We start from the raw sequence: 21,471 nt of genomic DNA, 5'->3' as shown, positions 1-21,471 counted from the left end.
CGCGGTCGGACTGCACGGCTTCGGCTGGCGCGTCGAGGTCTTCGGTCGGGTGTGCAGTCGGCCTGAGCGGCGTCGTGTGGTGGCTGCGGGCGTCGGGCTCGTTCTCTGGCGGCGTCGTGGCTTGGCGGGCGCGCGTCGGGTGGCCGGTCGCGCTGGGCGCTCGGCTGGGCGCGGCTTGTTCGGCTCCCTGGCACAGTCAGCTAGCGTCTGCGCAGGTGCGCTCGGTGGCTGTGCGTGGAAGAGAAGCAAGGAGAGGAGAGAGAACAAAGAGGCGGCTGCAGGGGAGGAAGCAGGAGCGGCGACGGCTGAGGGAAAATGGCGGCTAGGGTTAGTTGTTGGGTCTAATAGGCCTTAGGTTAGTTACGTTTTGTTTGTTTTTTCCTAATTTCAAAATACATATTTAAATACTCCTAAAATCTCTACTACCTATTAAGACGGTAAGGGATAGGCTGCCCCATTCCGTGTTCTGCCATTCCTATTCCGCCCTCACGGCAAAGCTCATTCCCATTCCCAGCTGCCTGTCTTTCTCATTCCCCCTCCCTGCAAAGCTCATTCACATTTCCATTCCCGGCTATCACGTGTCTTTCTCATTCCCCCTCCTACAAAGCCCATTCCCATTCCCACGTGCATCCCACGCCTAGCTAAAATTAAATTAAAAAAACAGGCTCCAAGGGGATTCGAACCCGCGACCCCTCAAGTAAATGTGTTTGTAGCTACCACTACACCACATGTGTATTTATGTCTACATCTATTATAGTAAAACCATATACTACATCTCTCCCGAAGCCCACCTGCTACCCTTGCACAATGTGTAGTAGTAGATAAGTATCACCGAGATTATTAAATTATATTTTTGGATTGAGGGAGTAGTATTTAAAGAAGAGCCTTGCATGCAATTTCTTTTGTTTGAAGAATGTTTTCAACTTAAATATTTTTTTTGCATGTGTAACATTTATTCTCCGTAATATTTTTCTATGGATCTAACTTATAAATCATTTTCATAAACCAATGCCAAAGATGAATCCATGTTTCTTACTTGGAAACTCCGAACAAACACCACTAGCACGAGGCGCTCGCGTTGGCGTCGCTCACCGACGACGAGAAGAAACTTGGCGACTACCAGTTCGACCTGTGGAAGTAGTCCTACATGGCCCATGCGCCGCTGTGTACGGCAAGCTCCGCCGCAGCCGCCGCTTGGACGCGGTCCAGAGCGGCTGCACCGCGCTGTCCATCGTCAAACAATGGGACCTCATGGTCGTCGCCAATGTCGACGACTCTCGGGTTGTTCTGGGCACCGCAACCTACGACGACGCCATCACGCCGTCTATCTCATCACCCACCTGAAGCCTAACCTGCCACGTAAGTCGCTACTGACCGGCCATGAATTCTTGTGCGCTGGAATGACGACCATTGTTGTTGTTGTGTGAGTGTCCTCGAACAAGATGTATATAGAGGAGTAGCACATCCGGTGGTGCAACGACCAGGTGTACTACCTCGCTGATGAGCCTGGGGTGCACTTCATTTGGCAGCCTAGCCAAGAGTGATCGGTACTCACCATATCGCGCGCGTTCGACGACTATTATATCAAGGATTGTGGCGTCATCTCGACACCGGAGGTGAGCAGAGGTGGACCGACAACAATGATCACTCGCCATCGTCGGGGTAGCTTTTGTGCCGGCCTGCCTTTAATTCTCTTCGCAAACACACACTTGTATTTTTTTGTTTAAGCAAGCGTGTATGGTGGTGCGTGCCTGATGACTAACGATGTACGACGGAACTTCTACCGGCAGGTGTGGCACGTGCTTTCCAATGATGAGACCATGCAAATCATGACATATATCAAAGTCTGCATGATACTGATGGTTGCAATATAGTAGTGAAACAACTAAATTAAAATAACAAAATTTATGTATGGCTAGGATCACAAATGGATTATGAAATATTTTCTTATAACAATATAAGACACATTTTGTATATAAGGTATCATGGTATTATATGTTCCCGTTGCAACGCCCCGAGCCGGGGGTCCGGCAGCAGCGGCAGCAGCGGCGCCAGCGTCAGGCGGCGTCGCAGCGGCGGAGGAGGCCCAGTTGGGGGGTCTGTGCCCCCTCCGGACGCTGGGGGTGATGCAGGAGGCGCGTCCAGCTCCAACCCTCCGCCTGCTTTGGAGGAGATGGAGGTGGTGTTCGAGCGGTGCCTCCGGTCAGGTGCCGAGCAAGAAGCGGCGCCAGTCCCGCTCCCTTGCATGTTGTCCCGTGCCCACCAGGCCTTTAGCGACATTGGGGCAGCAATCTTGCGGGAGTGGGAGGCGCTTGAGGTGGAGCATCGGCGCCTCAGCGACTAGCGCACCCAACTGGAGGAGCGCACCAAGTCAGCGTCCCGCCAATTCATCTCCGAGGGGTCCCAGCTCGAGCAGTATCGCAAAGAGTACAAGAGGGACCTCCAGAAGGTGTGCGCCAGGGAGCTAGAGGCATCCCGGAGGGAGAAGAAGGTGGCTAGGAGGGAGGAGGTCGTGTCTCAGCGGGAGGCCCTCGCAACATAGTTCCGGGCCAAGCTGAGTGCCCTGGACCAGACCCTGGAAGCCCAGCGGGTCCAGCAGACCAAGGCTGTGGAGAGGCTGTAAAAGTGGCAGCAGGAGCTCGAGGGCAAGGCCAGCGACGCCGCCCTCGCCGAGGAGAAGCTTAAAGCGAAGCAGCAGTCCTTGGATAGGCGGGAGATGGATTTCACCTTCTGGGAAGAAATGCTCACCCAGCGAGGCGAGATGCTGGCCGAGCACGAGCTCGAGGCGGAGGAGAAAGAGAAGAAACTGGAGGAGCGGATCTGGCAGTTCTAGGCGGCACCGGGTCCCCAGGCGATGGAGGTGACCAGGAAAGCACTTGAAGATCTCTAGGCAGAGCACCGCGCCGGGTCCAGTGTATTGCTGTGTGGGTCGGTGAGGCAAGCATGGCGCTGGTGCCGCTAGGGATGAGCCCTATTCCAGTGTCAGAGCTGCCAGCATCGATCTCCGATGTGGTCCCGGTGCTGGACTCCACCTCCGACACCTGGACCAAATTCTTGGAGCCCGCCTGGAGGCAGAGGGCAGCAGGCTCTGTCCGGCGGTGATCGAATATATCTTGATGTGCTTCCGGAGTCACGACCCGACTGTATCCTTGGAGCCGGTGATCGCTGGTCCGGTGGCCGCTACTGAAGACGCCGCTCGGGAGGGCGTACAAGACGCCGTGGAGCTAGTGGCCGAGTGCTTCCAGCGGGATCCTGCTGATGACGAGTAGCCAAATCTGTAGAAACAAAGCAAGGGTCCTGCTGGGTAGCGGCTTGTAATAACCTTTGGCAGTGTAACATACTTTTGAGAACCATTAATCAAACAGTATTAATACTTATCTGTATGTTATTTGTCGTCGCTGCGTGTAGCATTACCAACTTCTCCCTGGTACTTGGCCCCCTGGGATGTAGGCTCGACGTGTCGAGGCTGGATACCAGTACACCAAAGAAAATGTTGGTGGCCCGGCCCCTAGGGGGTAGTCTCTACAGTTTTAGACTACCTACCTCTAGATGGGGACCTGGACCTGCACACAGCTTCGGCCTTGAAGTGTTAGTAGCACACCCATAGAACCCATCGTCTGGTATCTGCCATCCTTTGATTCATGCAACAGGACCTGCATGATCTAGACTGGGAAGCCAAGCCTTATGCCCGGACCTACAGGATCACAACCCCAAATACTAGGGTACCCGTTGCAGAGTGGTGGAGGTGTAGGCTTAGGGTACGGAACCAGGCTAAGCGGCTACACAGCTCTGGACCACTCTAGGAAACGAGCGCCCATTCTCTAGAACCGGACCCGCAGGTTGCCGGACCCCCTGTAGCAGTAGAGGGGTCCTGAACTGCAAGCCTGACTTACTCAATTTGGATGTCGTCATACCAGCAAGGGTGGGAACTGTATGGGTTGGTGTTGGGGACTTGTTCTCAAATGCTATGAGTTAAGAACAAGGCAACACGAAGTATTAAATGTTAATGTCCTTCGTCCTTCGAAGCATTATTTCCCTTAGGATATAAAGATATTCGGACGAAGAAAAACAAAGCATATGAAACATGAAAGATAATATGAATAATCATATAACATCATCCACATATCTTCATTATATAAACTTGGATAAATATAAAGACAATATTTTAATTACATTTATACCTTCGGCTTGACAAAAGGCGAAAATCCGGGCGTTGCGCACGAGCAAATACAAGATAGCATGAACAGTACATGGGTACTGTTCATCTATTTATAGGCACATGACGCAGCCTGTGTGAAATTACATTCGTGCCCTTTACAAATGATTACAATCATAATACAAGCTATCATGGGCTGATTGGTCATTTCATCTTTAAGTCGGTGCATCTGGAAATATACCCCGAAGCTCTCTGATTGATAGCTTCGGCTTTGTGTCCATCTTTCGAAGGTGTTTCTTCTTATGGGACTTTCGGCGACGAAGCAGACCTCCAACAGTAGCCCCTTCACGGTGCCAGATCGTTTTTCATAACGAGCTCGACCCATGAAAAACTCTCTTAGGCTTCGGAATATCGAAGGTCCGAAAAACACCTTCCCTTAGCTCGTTGTCGAGAAACGATTTAAATATTCCGAGTGAAAGGCGGTCCCACCATACAACGGGTACGCGCGATCTGGTGATTCATCTTCTTGGGCACTATGGTCCACCGTTCAGTGGGTGCGGGCGACTGTTCGGCGGGTGCGAGCGGCTTGACGATTCACCTTCTCACCTGCAGCACTATATAAACAGACAGGTAGGTGTGAAGTTACCACAGCATTTACTGCCATTGTTCTATTGTGCTGCCGAAAAAATTTGACCACAGCCGAAGCTCATTCACCGTATTCTCAATCGAAGCATCGTTTTGCTTTAGCTTCACGCAAGAGAGAGAGCTTCAGAAAAAACAAAAAACATTCAACTTTGCCAAAATGCAAGAAATTCAGCATCAAATGGCCAGGGTGCGCTCAACAGCTAGGATAACCCATGACGAAGAGGAGACCGAAGCTACTGAGACTGCGCTAATTTCCGAAGTTATGAGGCGGTCGGGACTGGTTGTGACGGAGGGCGGTTCTGACAAAGGTGCACCTGCTACTGAAGCCGAGCAGGAAGATATTGAAGAGGGCGATATTGGTGAAGAAGAGATTGATTATAACACCGATATGCCATCCAAGCCCAGCCATTTGGATTTTGGGAAGTCAACTATGTCCGAAGCTGACATGCCCATGATGACGAAGCTAGGCTACTTCGATGAAGTCGAGAAGAAGTTGATTCGCTTTGGCAGGGAAGAGACTATCCCGAAACCAGAAAGTGATGAAGTGGTAGTTTTTAAGAGCTTCTTCAAAGCAGGGTTGAGGTTTCCTCTACACGGAATGATTGCAGATGTGCTGAAAAATTTTGAGATTTATCTTCATCAGCTGACTCCTAACGCTATCGTTAGGCTCAGCGTGTTTATCTGGGCTCTCCGAAGCCAAGGAGCCGAGCCGCTTGCTGAAGCCTTCTGCCAAGTACACGAACTTCACTATCAGACGAAGGCTAGGGAGGATGGACTGCACAAGAACTTCAGCTGTTATAATTTTGCGTACCGCAAGGACATGAAGACACCAGTGGTTAGCTACCGCACTAAATGGCCGACCGGTTGGAAAACTGAATGGTTTTATGTTAAAATTGTTGAGAAAAAGGAGAAGCTAGTTCAGAGCCCGTTGGAACTAACCTTCGGGTTGACTAGGCCTCAGTGCAACATGATGCCAGGGGCACCATGCCCAGATGCTGTGGGCGAATTTAGAATTGTATCTGAACATATTGGTACTAGAGATTTAGTTCAGGAATACTTAGCCAACAGAGTATTCCCAACGCTAAGGGAATGGGGTATGCCGAAGCTTAAAGGAGAGAAGAGGAAGAATGAACTCGTTCGGCTGCCGTATCATTTTAAGTTCAAGAAACACTTCAAAGAACCTTGCCAAGAATGGTTAGATACGATTGAAGTTATGTGCAATGAGATCCTGGGCAATTATACGAAAAAAGAAGATCAGTTGATGACTGCAGCCTTCGGCGCCCGTCCGAAGCGAAGATTGAATCGGGTAATGGATGCCCTGAATTTTGAATATCCTGACTATGAGCGATTGAACAAGGGTGCCAAAGGGCAAAAAAGAAAAAGAATTGTTAGTGTTGTGGGCAGACAAGCTGCTAGAATGGTTAAAGAAGATGAAGAAATTCTGAAGAAGAGAAAATTGAGCCCTGAGCCGAAGGCAGTTGCTCCAAAGAAAAGGAAAGCTGCGGCTCCGAAGCAGAAGGCAACTGATATAGAAGAAGAGACTCCTTCAACACCTTCTGCTGCCGACGTGGCAGAAATTCTAAAGGTAATGACTGAATCCTTGCTTATCAAGCTAAGTCCACTGGGGCCACATCTGACGAAGCTTTTACAGAAGGAGAAAGAGCCCTCGGTAGCGAAGAAGTCTGCCGGGCCGAAAAACGAAGGATTATTACTGTGACTGAAGCTATTGAAGAAACCCCACCGCCAGCCTCGGCGTCAAAGACACCACCTATCGAGAGCGCTATAGCTATCAAAGCTGCACCTACTGAAGCCGCAACTGCCGAAGCTGGGACTGCCGAAACTTCAACGGCCGAAGCTACAAATTTAGAGAGCACATTTTCTGATATTGATAAAATGCTCCTGAATATGGCCGCGGAAGAAGCTGCTACAGCCGCTGAAGAGACCCTGGCCACAGTGCATGGAAAAGAAAAGAAGAAAGCCGAAGATACTTCGGAGGAAAAGTACTTCGATTTCCAAAACATAATTGGTCAGGAGTTATCTGAAGCTGAGAAAGAAGAGTTGAAAGATTATGCTATATCATGTGGTTACAAACCAGGAGCTCTGCTCTTCGGCGGCATTGACGATGAAAGCTTAGGTTGCTTCCGAGACCGAACTGGAGCGAAGGTTATCAGTACTCTGTCGAAAAGTATTGGTTTCCCGAAGCTTGAGGCCGATATCAGCCGCTACCGACGACAGCATATCGTCGGTAGTTTGTTCTATTCTAATTTCAAGGTAAAAACTTTTCTTCGGCTTTTCATTGTTTTAACGACGAAGGAGTTTTCTGACGAAGGTTGTTTTTGCACAGAGTATGCTATTAAGTAAAGCTTTGAAGATGCAACAGGACCTTGAAGACAAAAAACATGAGGTTATAATTGAAGGTTTAGAGAGCAAAATAAAATATCATGCAGCAGCTCTTGAAAAGAAAGATTTCGAACTTCAAACAGTGGAGGGTTTACTGGCAGAAGCTAAAGCCAAAATTGCAAAATTGAATAGTAAACTCCTCTCAAAGCCGGAAAGCTTCGAACAAGAAAAGCAGAAATTTGATGCGAAGTTTGAGGCTGAAGTCGAAAAGAGTTCAAATTTGCAGAAATCACTGAAAGAGCTTCAAGATAAATGTCTAGACTTCGGCAACCGATGCGTGCAGCGGCTAAAGCAGGTTTTCAACTCGGTTGGAGCCAGCTCTGGGAAATTCAATCCTTCGGTTGAAGACCTGCCAGGGACCTTCGAACACATTGAGGGCGAAGTTGATGCTCTTGATGAAGTTATAGCTGGACACGGCGATTTCTGTGCCCTGCTAGCTTCTCGGGGCACAGCTGTTGCCTTCATGAAATCTGGTTGCACGCATGGGAAAATTGTTAATAGACCAAACTTCTGCTTATCACCGACAGATTTAACTGATATCCCCAGCCTGGCTCGAAGCATAGGAAATAGATTCATAACGCAAATCTGGACGAAGGGCAGGCAAAACATGGCTTGCGACGAAGCTCGAAGCCACCTTAAGCCGGTAAGAAATTTGTGCCTGTTGCTTTACCTTCTCCATGAATTTTGCACTTTTCTCATACCGCTTTGATATGTATAGGATGACGAAGCTGAGGAACAGTGAGCCGAAGCTTGACAGGTGATCCGAAGCTTAATGATGATGAAGTTGAAGACCTTGCTGCGAAAAAAACTCTAGAAAAAAATCTTGTAATATCCTTGTAAAAAAATTGTAATTTAAGAATCAGATACTTATTCTGTAAAATTTGTCCATACCTTGTAATATATTTCTACCTTGTCGTCCATGTATGAACTGCTTTGATGTGGACGAAACTTGTATTTTTTGAGCCGACGGCGAAAAACACCTTCCCTTCTTTTCGTACACAACGAAGCATGAAACTGCTTCTTTTCTTTTTGCCGAAGCCTTATCCTCATAGTCGAAGCATCTGCCTGTGTCTGTATGATATGATGATGATGATCCTATGTATGTCTAAATGAATGTTTATGAATGCAATGTATGATGTAATGTGATGTGCAAATGAATGTCCAAACACACACATACGAAGCCACAATCATAACCTTCATTCCCTTAGGAATGACTGAAGTCTCTTTGCCGCTTATTTTTCGGCTTCACCGCTTATTTTTCGGTGTAAGTTCTGCATCCCCTTAGGAACGTCTTTTGAACTTCTTCGCCTTCTATTTCGGTGGTATTCGCGTTGACTTTTTGTGCTTCGCCTTATATTTTGGCGGTATTTGCCTCTGCATTCCCTTAGGAACGACTTTTGAGCAGAAAACTTACGCTGCGCTCCCTTAGGAACGACTTTTTTGTAGCTTCGTCGTGCTCTGCATCCCCTTAGGGACGACTTTCAAGCTTCTCCCTGTTTTTTCCTTTTTCTCTACACTCGATGGTGCATGCTCAGATTTTACATTTACATATTTTGGGGGATTTTGCTCTCGTAGAGCTGCATAAGAGAGGAAAAATTACAAACTATGACCCCATTAAAAACCTTTCTCCCCCTTTGGAAAGGAAAAGGGTGCCATAGGAAAAATAAAAAAGATTACAACAAGTTACACATAATATCGCCAAAGCTCATCCTCGTTCCAAGATCTAGGAATGTCGTTGCCGTCCATATCCTTCAATCTGTAAGAACCGGGTCTTGACGAAGATACCACCAGAAAGGGTCCTTCCCACTTCAGCTATAACTTGCCTACGGTGTCTGGATTGGCCACTCTCCGAAGTATCAAATGCCCTGGCTTAATGTTTTTTAGCCGAACTTTTCTGTCGCACCATTTTATTGTTTCGGCTTGGTATTTATTGATATTCTCCATAGCCTGAAGTCTGGTCCCTTCTATGGCATCTTTTGCCACAGAATAATCAGCTTCGTCCTCTGCTGAAGCTACTGTTCTAATTGACCCTGCCTTAGCTTCTTCTGGGGTTATAGCTTCGTCACCAAACAATAACTTGAATGGTGTAAAACCTATTGACCTTGATATTGTTGTGTTGTGGCTCCACACCACTTTAATCAACTCATCTGGCCACTTTCCTCTGGGCTGATTGAAGATTAACTTCATTATTCCCGTCATTATAATGCCATTTGCTCTTTCGACAAGTCCATTTGACTCTGGATGTCTGACTGATGCGAAATGAATCTTCGTGCCAATCTGATCACATAATTCCTTGAAAGCTTCGGCATCAAACTGTGTTCCATTGTCTACAGTGATAGACTTTGGCACGCCGAAGCGACAAACAATGTTTTGCCAGAAGAATTTCTGGACTGTGACCGAAGTTATTGTGGCCAAAGGCTTCGCCTCAATCCACTTGGAAAAATATTCTACTGCCACCACAACATATTTTAAATTGCCTTGTGCTGGTGGAAGTGGGCCTAGTGGGATGTATTAACTGAGTGAGAGATGAAGGTTGCTTCTGGTCTCTTGCACGTTTTTGACAGCCTTCACATTTTTGGACTAGCTCTGCTGCATCCGAAGCTGCCTTCGGCCAGTAAAATCCTTGTCGAAAAACTTTTCCCAGCAAGGGCCTAGACCCAATGTGAGATCCAGACAGACCTACGTGTATCTCTTTCATTAATTCAATACCTTCAGCTCTTGAAAAACACTTGAGGAGTGGGGAACAGACTCCATGTTTATACAATTCCCCTTCTATTATCACATATGGTCTTGTCCTTGCCTCCATTCTCTTGTTATAAGCTTCGTCACTTGAAAGACAATTGCCTTGGAGGAAAGATATAATTTAAGTCCTCCAATCTTCACTGTGTACTAGAGAAATAGTAAGTACTGCTCTCTCCATGAGTTCAACCGAAGGTGCTTTTATTGTTTCAAAAAATACTTCCGAAGGTAAAGGGAGCCCCTGAGCCACCGATTTGGCTAGCAAATCTACATGCTCATTTTCACCTCTTGGAATATTCTTGACAGAAAAACCTTCGAAAGAAGCCTCCAACCATCGAACTGTATCCAGATATCTTTTGAGGTTCAGATCTCTTGCCTTGCTACTTTTGTCCACATGGCCAGAAATAACTTGAGAGTCAGTCTTTAGGATGGCCCTTCTTATTCCCATTGCCCTTAACTTCCGAAGCCCCAACAGAAGTGCTTCGTACTCAGCAATATTATTTGTGCAACTGAAATCCAATTTGGCTGCATAACATGTTTTGACTTTTGAAGGTGCCACTAGGACCGCAGCTGCTCCTGCACCGAAGGTTCCCTAAGAACCATCGTAGAACACTGTCCAAGCTTCGGTATCTTTGTTTATTTCTTCTTTGTGAGCCCCTGGCGTCCAATTAGCGATGAAGTCTGCTAACGCTTGGGATTGGATTGAAGATCTATGCACGTAGTCAATGGTGAATTCATTAAGCTCCGCGGCCCACTTTCCAATCCTTCCAGTAGCTTCTCTGTTCCTCATAATATCCTTCAGAGGCTGTGATGAAGGAACAATTATGTGGCATGCTTGAAAATAATGTCGAAGCTTCCTGAATGCCATTAGCACAACATACAACACCTTCTCCAATTCTGTATAGTTTTTCTTTGATAAACTTAGAACTTCGAAGACGAAGTATACTGGGACTTGCTTTTTAGTTTGTCCGTCAAGCTTCTCCTGTATAATCGCCGCACTCACTGCAGAGTGCGAAGCTGCCACATACAATAGCAATGGAGCCCCTGGCACAGTAGAGTTAATGTTGTTAGATCAATCAAATATTGCTTCAGCTCTTCGAAGGCTTTCTGTTGAGCTGGGCCCCATTGAAAAACTTCGGCTGACTTTAGTACTTCAAAGAATAGTAAGTTTCTTTTTGCTGATCTAGATATAAATCGATTCAAAGATGCCAGTCTTCCTGTCAGCCGTTGGGCCCCCTTCTTTGTGCTTGGCGGCTCCATCCGAAGGATAGCTTCGATCTTGCTTGGGTTAGCTTCGATCCCCTTTGTTGAAACTAGACAGCCAAGGAACTTGCCCTTCTTCACTCCAAAGACACATTTTTCTGGATTTAATTTCAGGCCAGTTTGCCTAAAATTAGCAAATGTTTCCTGCAAATCAGTAATATGATTTTCTTGCTTTGTGCTTTTTACTATGATATCATCAACGTATGTTAGCACATTTCTGCCTATCTGAGAGTGAAGGACCTTGGTTGTCATTCTGCTGAAGCTTCCTCCAGCATTCTTGAGCCCCTCAGGCATCCGAAGATAACAATAGGTACCACTGGGAGTTATGAAGCAAGTCTTCAGCTCATCCTCCTTCTTCATCCATATCTGATGATATCCGGAGTAGCAATCCAACAGACTCATAAGCTCTGAAGAAGCTGCTGCATCTATAAGAGAGTCTATTCTTGGTAATGGAAACTCGTCCTTTGGACAGGCCTTGTTAAGATATGTGAAGTCAATACACATTCTCCATTTGCCATTGACCTTCTTCACCATAATAGTATTGGCTAGCCACTCTAGATATTTTACCTCTCTGATAACACCAGCACTGAGAAGTCTTTTTACTTCATTCCGAGCACCTTCGGCTTTATCATCAGACATTTTCCGAAGCCTTTGCTTTCTAGGCCTGAAGGATGGATCGACATTGAGTGAATGTTCAATGACGTCCCTGTTGACACCACAGAGATCATTGGCCGACCATGCAAAAACATCTTTGTTGTTGAATAAAAACCTTATCAAAGTTTTCTTCTGCTCTTTAGATAATTGAGACCCTAGCAATACCTTCTGCTCTGCTATGTCTTCACATAGAAGCATGGGCTTCGGCTGATCAGCCGAACCAGCTTTCTCTCTTCTGTACTTGTACTGTTCACAAGCTTCAGCTCCATCTATATTATGGATCACTTTTGAGTCTGTCCAATTTCCCTCAGCCTTTCTGGCAGCTTCCTGACTTCCATGAATAGCAATAGGCCCTTGTTCCGAAAGTATCTTCATGCATAGATATGCTGGATGAAGAATTGCTTCGAAAGCATTAAGTGTCCCACGACCAATGATTGCATTGTAGGGGTATTCCATGTCAACAATATCGAACACAACCTGTTCAGTCCTTGTATTGTGGACAAATCCGAAGGTCACTGGCATTGTGATCTTGCCAAGTGCTACAATCTGCCTTCCTTCGAAGCCACAAAGAGGGTGTGTAGCATCATGAATCTTGTCCTCTGGCTCTTGCATCTGTCTGAAGGCCTTGGCAAATATGATATCCGCTGCACTGTCTGTATCAAACAGAACATTGTGGACCAGAAATCCCTTGATGACACAAGATATGACCATAGCATCATTATGAGGGTAATCCTTGAGCTGAAGGTCCTCCTGGGAGAAGGTTATTGGGATGTGGGACCATCTTGACTTGATGAAGGGTCCCTGCACCCCAACATGCTGCACCCTTCTCTGAGCCTCCTTCTTCTGCTTCTTGTTGGCCGGTTCTGAGCATGAACCGCCTGTTATCAGGAGCACCAGCTTTGTAGCCGAAGCTATTTCAGCTTGATTGTTGAACGAAGCCATCAACTCAACAGTGGAAGTGAGTTCACCGGAGGTGGGCGCCAATGTTGGGGACTTGTTCTCAAATGCTATGAGTTAAGAACAAGGCAACACAAAGTATTAAATGTTAATGTCCTTTGTCCTTCGAAGCATTATTTCCCTTAGGATATAACGATCTTCGGACGAAGGTCATGAAGGGCGTACCTTCATCATCACAATATACATTAATGAAAAACAAAGCATATGAAACATGAAAGGTAATATGAATAATCATATAACATCATCCACATATCTTCATTATATAAACTTGTATAAATATAAAGACAATATTTTAATTACATTTATACCTTCGGCTTGACAAAAGGCGAAAATCCAGGCGTTGCGCACGAGCAAATACAAGATAGCGTGAACAGTACATGGGTACTGTTCATCTATTTATAGGCATAGGACGCAACCTGTGAGAAATTACATTCGTGCCCTTTACAAATGATTACAATCATAATACAAGCTATCATGGGCTGATTGGTCATTTCATCTTTAAGTCGGTGCATCTAGAAATATACTCCGAAGCTCTCTGATTGATAGCTTCGGCTTTGTGTCCATCTTTCGAAGGTGTTTCTTCTATGGGACCTTCGGCGACGAAGCAGACCCCCAACAGTGGGTTAGATAAAAAATAATGTCTGAAAACTGTAGCAGAATAAAACCATCACAAAAGCACATCTGGGGGTACATCTCTTCCTTATAACTTGATATACATGGGTGTAGACCAACATGCTGGGTTTACGAGGGCGGACCTCACCGGATTGACGTACACATATGCGCAACCCAGTTACAAAGGAAGAAAAACTCAATCCCCCAGTTTTGCTTCTATGGGTAGAACTTACAGAGATGCTATATGTTCCAGGGATTGGGAAGAGGCACTCCTTTAGTTATGGCAACACAGACACACCTGGGTCGGCATATTTCCGTCACCTTGAAGGGTCCTTCCCAACTGGGGGAGAGTTTGTAGAGCCCTTCTCGGTTCAGTACTCGCCTTAGGACTAGGTCCCCGACCCTGAGCTTCCTACTATGCACGAACCGTTGGTGGTAGCGCTTGAGCGCTTGGTTGTACTGTGCATTTTGGATCGCCACTCGCCATCTGCGTTCGTCGATGAAGTCCACGTCCTCACGCCGTAGCTGTTCCTGCATAGACTCATCAAAAGATTGGACCCATGGGGAGCCCATAATAATTTCCGGGGGAAGACAGGCTTCGGCCCCGTAGACCAGGAAGAACGAGGTCTCCCCGGTAGCTCGGCTGGGTGTGGTCCGGTTCCCCCATAGTACGGACGGAAGTTCGTTGAACCAATTTGCACCATGCTTTTTCAAGCAGTCATAGGTGCATGTCTTGAGCCCCCTGAGGATTTCTACGTTTGCCCTCTCAGCTTGGTCGTTGCTCCTAGGATGAGCCACAGACACAAAGCAGAGCTGGGTGTCGATGCCCTCGCAATACTCTTGGAAGAGCAGACTTGTAAACTGGGTCCTGTTGTCTATAATGATATGGCTTGGGACCCCAAATCTATAGATAATCGACCTGAGGAAAGCAACAACAGCACCCTGGGTGATATTGACCACAGGGGTGGCCTCTGGCCACTTTGTAAACTTGTCGATGGCGACGAAGAGGAAATGGTACCCGTCGACGGCCCTGGGGAATGGTCCCAGGATATCCACCCCCCATACGGCGAATGGCCAAGAGGGTGGAATCATCTGCAGAGCCTGAGCTGGTGTGTGTATCTGCTTTGCATGGAACTGACACGCCTTGCAGGACTTTACCATCTCAGCTACATCCTGGAGAGCGGTTGGCCAGTAGAAGCCGTGCTAGAAGGCCTTACCAACCAGTGTGCGGGATGACGAATGACTTCTGCACTCACCTCCATGGATCTCCGCGAGCAATTTATGGCCCTCCTCCTGGGTGATCCACCGCATGAGAATGTCGTTGGCACCACGCTGATAGAGATCCCCTTCTACCACCGCGTATCGTTTAGCCAACCGCACTATGCACCCTGCGGACACATGATCTTCAGGAAGGATATTTTCCTTCAGGTAGTCCCGGATCTCGGAGATCCATGCATCGGGACCACTCTGAGATACTGGCTGTGGCGCTAAGAGGTTGGCAGGACCCTGTGTATCACACAAAATTTTTGGTGGGTTCGGTATATGGTACGCCACCGGGACCTCTAGCTTCGAGGTGCTAGTCTCGTCCCCTTCACCCGGTTCGGCAAGCTGGGCGGTAGGTCTTAGCAGCCGTCTTTCGAAGACGCCCTTGGGCACGGGTGCCCAAGTTGATGCCCTTGTGGAGAGTTCATCTGCCGCTGAGTTGTTAGCCCGAGGAACATGTTGCAGTTCCAGGGCCGTGAAGTCCTTTTCCAGCTTCCTTACGTGGAGGAGGTAAGCTGCGAGCCTGGGCTCGTTGCAGCTACATTCCCCACAGACCTATTTGATAATCAGCTGGGAGTCCCCCTTCACGAGGAGCTGGCGGATCCCTAGGGATAGGGCCGCAGACAAGCCAAAGATCAGCGCCTCGTACTCTGCCATGTTGTTGGTGGCCTTGAACTCAAGGTGCACCATGCACTTCACTTGATCTCTGCTTGGGTTGACGAGGACCACTCCAGCATCGCCACCCTGCTGGTGGGCGGATCCATCAAAGAAGAGTGTCCAGTGTGGCTCGGTGAAGACCGGGACCCTGGGCTCCGCAGGTGTGGGTCCAAATCGGGATCCAGACCCCTAGGAGTACTCGGGGGAGGGGTCCACTCCACGATGAAGTCAGCCAGGACTTGGCTCTTGACAGCATGGCAAGGCTGGAAGTCTAGCTGGAACTCAGCAAGTTCTGCTACCCACTTGGCGATGTTGCCTGTGGTGTTAGAGTTGTGGAGGATGGCCCTTAACGGGAAGGAGGTCACCACCACGACCCTGTGTGCCTGAAAATAGTGGCGCAAATTCCAAGACGCAACAAGCACAGCGTAGATAAGCTTGTGCGTCTCAAGGTACCTGACCTTCGCCTCATGGAGGACCTCGCTGACGTAGTAGACCGGCTTCTGTATGGTCCGGACCCCTACGGTTGGCCCTGGGCCCTCATGGTCCATGGTGGTTGGACCACCACCTTCTCCTAGGGGAACCTCCTGACTCCCTGGGAATGTTGCTCCGTCCTTTCGATGACCAGCACCATGCTCACCGCCTCTATAGACATTGCAATGTACAAGTACAGCGGCTCCCCTGGCTCCAGAGCTACCAGTATTGGTAGGGACACAAGGTGCTGCTTCAACTCTTGGAAGGCTCGCTCTGCCTCCTCGGTCCAAGAGAATGGTCCGGACTTCCGTAAGGGCTTGAAGAAGGGTAGCTCCCTCTCAGCCAGCCGTGAGATGAAGCGGCTAAGGGCGGCTAGGGACCCCGTAAGCTTCTGGACATCCTTGATCCGGGCCGGAGGCCTCATTGCCTCAATTTCCCTGATGTTCTTCGGGTTTGCTTCAATGCCCCAGTGCGAAACCAGGAATCCCAGCAACTTCCCTGCGGAGACACCAAAGACGCACTTCTTCGGGTTCAGCTTCGTGCGCGTTGTCCGCAGCTTGTCAAAGACCAGGGTCAAGTCTTCCACTAGAGTCGACCCTCTCTTAGTCTTGACCATGATATCATCGACATATATCTCTATCCTGTCCCTAATCAGGTCCCCAAAGGTCTTACTCATCGCTCGTACAAATGTTGGCAAGGCGTTCTTCAGATCGTAGGGCATTACAACATAACAGTAAAGCCCATCCACTGTTACAAAAGCGATATGCTTCCTATCTTCCCTAGACATCTGGATCTAATGGAAACCAGAGTAAGCATCTAAGAAAGACAAGAGGTCGCACCCGGAGGTAGAATCCATGATTTGATCTATGCGTGGAAGTGGATACGGGTCCTTGGGACAAGCCTTATTAAGGCTGGTGTAGTCTATGCACATCCGAAGCTTCCCGTCTGCCTTTGGAACGATGACTAGGTTGGCCAGCCACACTGGGTGATGAACCTCTTCGATGAAGCTAGCGTGTAGCAGCTTCCGGACGTCCTCATGGATGAAGTCCTGCCGCTCAATGGATTGTCTCCGAGGCTTCTGACTCAATGGTTTGGCGTTAGGGTGGATCTTTAGATGGTGCTCAATCACCTCCCTGGGGATCCCAGGCATCTGCGATGGTTCCCATGCGAACACGTCGGCATTTGCCTGGAGGAAGGCGATGAGCGTGAGTTCCTATTTCTCCTCCAGATTGCCCGCGATGCGGGTGATCTAGGAGGAGTCCACGCTGACCTGGATGGCCTTGACGAGACCGCCATCTGCTCCAGATGGCTGCACCTTTGGCACCTTGGTAGGCGCCTTGGTACCGGAAGTTGAGGGGTCCCTCCCTCCGTCGTCCGGGCGAGCAGTTTCTGCCGCCAGAGCGTGCAGCTTCTCGACAGCCGCAAGCGCAGCGGCACGGTCGCCCCGCACGGTGAGGACCCTAGTAGGGGACGACATCTTGAGGACCAAATACCCGTAATGGGCAATGGCCATGAACCGGTACAAGGCCGGCTTGCCAATGATGGCATTGAAGGGGAGGTTAACATCAGCGACGTCGAACTGGACGTTATCTGTGCGGAAGTTTTCCTCGGTCCCGAATGTAACTGGGAGTGCGATGCTCCCAAGGGGATACACCGGTTGTGGCTCCACTCCGGAGAATGGACGAGAGGGTCCCAGTCGAGACCCTAGGATCTGCAGCTGCTTGAATGCAGCGTGGCTGATGACGTTGAGCCTAGCCCCACCGTCAATCAGGACATGATGCAGCCGCATGTTGACGATGATAGGGGCGGTGATGAGCGGTAGTATACCGGCCCCTGCCATGTTTTCGGGGCAGTCGGATGACCCGAAGGAGATAGTGGTGCTCCTCCACCACTGATGTGGAGCAGCCTTCGGGACCCCTGGGACCGTCGAAAGGACCTCTCGACGTAGGGACTTGACGTTCCTACGGGAGGTGAGCTCCTAGCTCCCGCCGTACATCACGTACAACTTCTTGCGGCAGTCGTTGTCATCACCAGAGTTGGAGTCTCCAATGAAAACATCCTTGAGGACCCCCTCAGGTGACTGATACCCGAGGTCCCGTTCTCCCGCGGCCGCATCACCTTTGTTGACCTTCTCCTTGCCAGGTCGGCGACGAGGAGGCGAGCCATCCTTGGAAGCCTGCTCGCGTCGCTCGCTGACATGCTTCGCGAGCTTGATGATCTCGCGGCATTCTGAGGCACTATGGTGACCGTTGGGGTGCACAGGGCATGACCCATTGTTGCCTCCCTATGGCCGTGGGCGCTTGCCGCGCTCGTTCTGGCCCCCAGTCGCAGCTACGACGACCGGAGCAGCAGACTAAGGCCTCTCATGGCCGCGGTTCTTCTTCTTCTTGTTGTTACCACCCTGGGTGACGGCACCCGAGCCACCCGTCTGGGTAACTCCGGTCTGTGGTGCCGAGTGCCATGCACGGCCCTCAGCAGCTCTGACACATTTGTCGGCTAGAGCGAAGAGCGTGGTGACGGTTTCCACGTCATGCATCGTCAGCTTCTCCAACATTTTCTCATCACGCACCCCCTATCGGAAAGCAGTGATAATGGAGGCTTCGGAGACATGAGGTATAGTCCCTCGTACCTTGGTGAAGCAAGCGATGAATGCCCGGAGGGTCTCTCCGGGTTCTTGCCTTATGGCATGTAGATGAACCTCCACGCCATGTTGCAGATAAGCACTGGCAAAGTTCACTGTGAACCGTGCACAGAGCTCTTCCCAGGAGTAGACGGACCCCGGGGTGAGGTTCATGAGCCAGGTCCGGGCCGGACCGGTCAAGGCTACATGGAAGTAGCTTGCCATCACAGCAGTGTTTCCACCAGCTGTCGTAATGGCGGTGACGTAAACATACAAAAAATCCGACGGGTTGGACGTACCGTCGTACTTCTCCGGTAGGTGTGGCCGGAACTTGGGTGGCCAAGTCATCGCGCGGAGATGATCCACCAGTGCGGCACAGCCCACGCTGACCAATGGGACACCCGTGTGGATTCAGGCACCCCTTGGAGTTTGTGGCGCTAGCGGAGCGAAGTCTTGATCGAGGTTGCAACCCTCGAAGTTTTGCCGGCGCTCACGCGCCCTCTCTAAAGAGACTCGTGCGTCTTCGCCCGCACGCCTACAGTTTAGTTCTGCCCGCAGTCATCAGGCCTCTTCAGAGAGATTGGAGCATCCTCGCCCGCACGCCTACGGTTGAGCTCCGCCCGCAGGTCCTCAGTCGGTGCGGCCTTCACTGAGTGTGAGTGCACCGACGCCGACGCCTCATGTTGACGCCAGAATGACCGAGGCCTGGGTCTGGCCGAGCCAGAATGCGCCATGCCGAGGAGACGGTCGACATCGTCACACCACTATTTCATGGCCCCCCGGTGAGGCCGTGGAACTTGGAGGGTGGTGTAACAACTCCCTGGCTGCAGACAACGCCATAGGAGCAGCCCTTGACGGAGCCCGGGATGTCTGCGCAAGCGTGTGCTGCTGCGCAGCGCGCACATCAGCAGCACCAGGGGCAGGGCGGTTGGAGCCCCGTGGCATGGAAGACGCAGCCTCGTCCTCCATCAGGAAATCCTCGGGGGACAAGCCGCGGTGCTCGATGATCTGAACCATCGTGCCGAGCAAGGAAACATGGAAAAACCTAAAGCCAAGGACCCCTACCTGGCACACCAAATGTCGGAGAGAAAATCCTCCGGTCGGGTGGGGGAATGCAGCCGTCCTAATCCTAAGATGAGGAGGGGCCTAAGCGGTTTGCCTGTCTGTTGGAAGGTGGATGAACACACGAGGACACGAGGGTTTAGAGTGGTTCAGGCCGCCGGAGCGTAATACCCTACCTCCACTGTGTGTAAGTAGTATTGAGTATGTCCCTTGTAACGCTGTGTGCCTTCCCTTTTATAGTTTAAGGGAGGCACGTACAAGGATGTTGAGCCCCGACATGTGGGCCCAGGAGCATAATAGTAGTAATACATTATGTGAATAGTAAATGCTGACAGTACACAAGGATCCTCCGCCTTAGTAACGTATGAGCAATCAGCGGGAGTCATGATGACTGCAGTCCATGCAACATTGATAGGCAGTAACCCGCACGAGTAATGGTGAGTGATTGCCCTCGATATAGTAACGTGCGAGTAATTGCGCGACCCACGTATTGTGGACTGGGCAGGCCGCCTGTCAGTGGAATGGACAGGTGCACGCCTTATCCGTAGTGAATGCGAAGGCGCGCGTAGGCCAGAGGCGTCATGCCAGGTTCCGCCCGTTGGCTAATACCGCATGTAGTATGCCACGTGGCAGCATCGGGCCTCCACCTGAGCGGGGGATAGGAGTGTATGCGGATAGGTCCAGACACGTGTCGGCACCGGACCCCCACCTGGGCCCTGATTACAGCCCGGGCGTGCTCTGTCTTGGGATCTTGGGACCCTACTGTGGGCGGCCCAGACCCCATACGGGGGGAGGGGGGTCCGGATCCCATTCTAGGGGTCCGATCCGTACACGTGGGGGTCCTGGACCAAACTTGGGGGTCCAGACTGTCTATCCAGGGGTCCGACACTTTCCCATGGAGGTCCGGACTCACTGTTGGGGCCTTGGGGTATATCACTTTCTCTAGACACGTGGCGGCTCCGAACCCGCCCATGCGGTAGGGTCAGGCGCTGTTGTGGACCTAGAGTAGTTGCCCGAGGCTGGGGCAAGTCATGGCTTGGTCCCACACACAACACCTTTACCACGTGACTAAGAGATAGCCGTGTGGGTACTGCGTCTTTATACAATAGCAAGGGGTACCCTAGTTTCAGGGTACTGACAAGAACCATCACAAAAGCACATCTGTGGGGTAAATCATTTCCTTATAACTTGATATACATGGGTGTAGACCAACAGACCGGGCTTACGAGGGCGGGCCTCACTGGATTGATGTACACATATGCGCAACCTAGTTACAAAGAAAGAAAACTCAACCCTCCCAGTTTTGCTTTTATGGGTAGAACTTACGGAGATGCTCTATATTCCAGGGATTGGGAAGAGGTACTCCTTATGTTGTGGCAAGGCGGACACACCCGGGTCGGCATATTTCCGTCACCTTGAAGGGTCCTTCCCAACTGGGGGAGAGTTTATGGAGCCCTTCTCGGTGCAGTACTCGCCTTAGGACTAGGTCCTCGACCCTGAGCTCCCTACTATGCACAAACCGTTGGTGGTAGCGCCTGAGCGCTTGGTTGTACCGTGCATTTCGGATCGCCGCTTGCCATCTGCGTTCGTCAATGAAGTCCATGTCCTCACGTTGTAGCTCTTCCTGCATAGACTCATCGAAAGACTGGACCTATGGGGAGCCCATAATGATTTTTGGGGGAAGGTAGGCTTTGTCACACCCGGATTTCAGGGGCACTAAGACCCGGGCGCGAACATAATCACCAGGTGTGCTGGGACCAAGTCTCACACATATGATGAATCATGGCACAGGATCGAATGTCACATCTTTACTATATAACAGGAGTTCTATACAAAATAAATAAATAATTACATTATAAGGAGACAACGGTCCAGCAACCCAAAGTTGACTGAGAGACGACGGCCTAGACCTCTCACGAACATATCGCAGCATCCTCCATGTGCCTCATCCTATGGTACCTGTTCTTGACCT

The sequence above is a fragment of the Zea mays genome, chromosome 6 (assembly GCF_902167145.1).
Source record: "Zea mays cultivar B73 chromosome 6, Zm-B73-REFERENCE-NAM-5.0, whole genome shotgun sequence".
Taxonomy (NCBI): Eukaryota; Viridiplantae; Streptophyta; class Magnoliopsida; order Poales; family Poaceae; genus Zea; species Zea mays.
Note: the sequence above shows the minus strand (reverse complement) of the source record.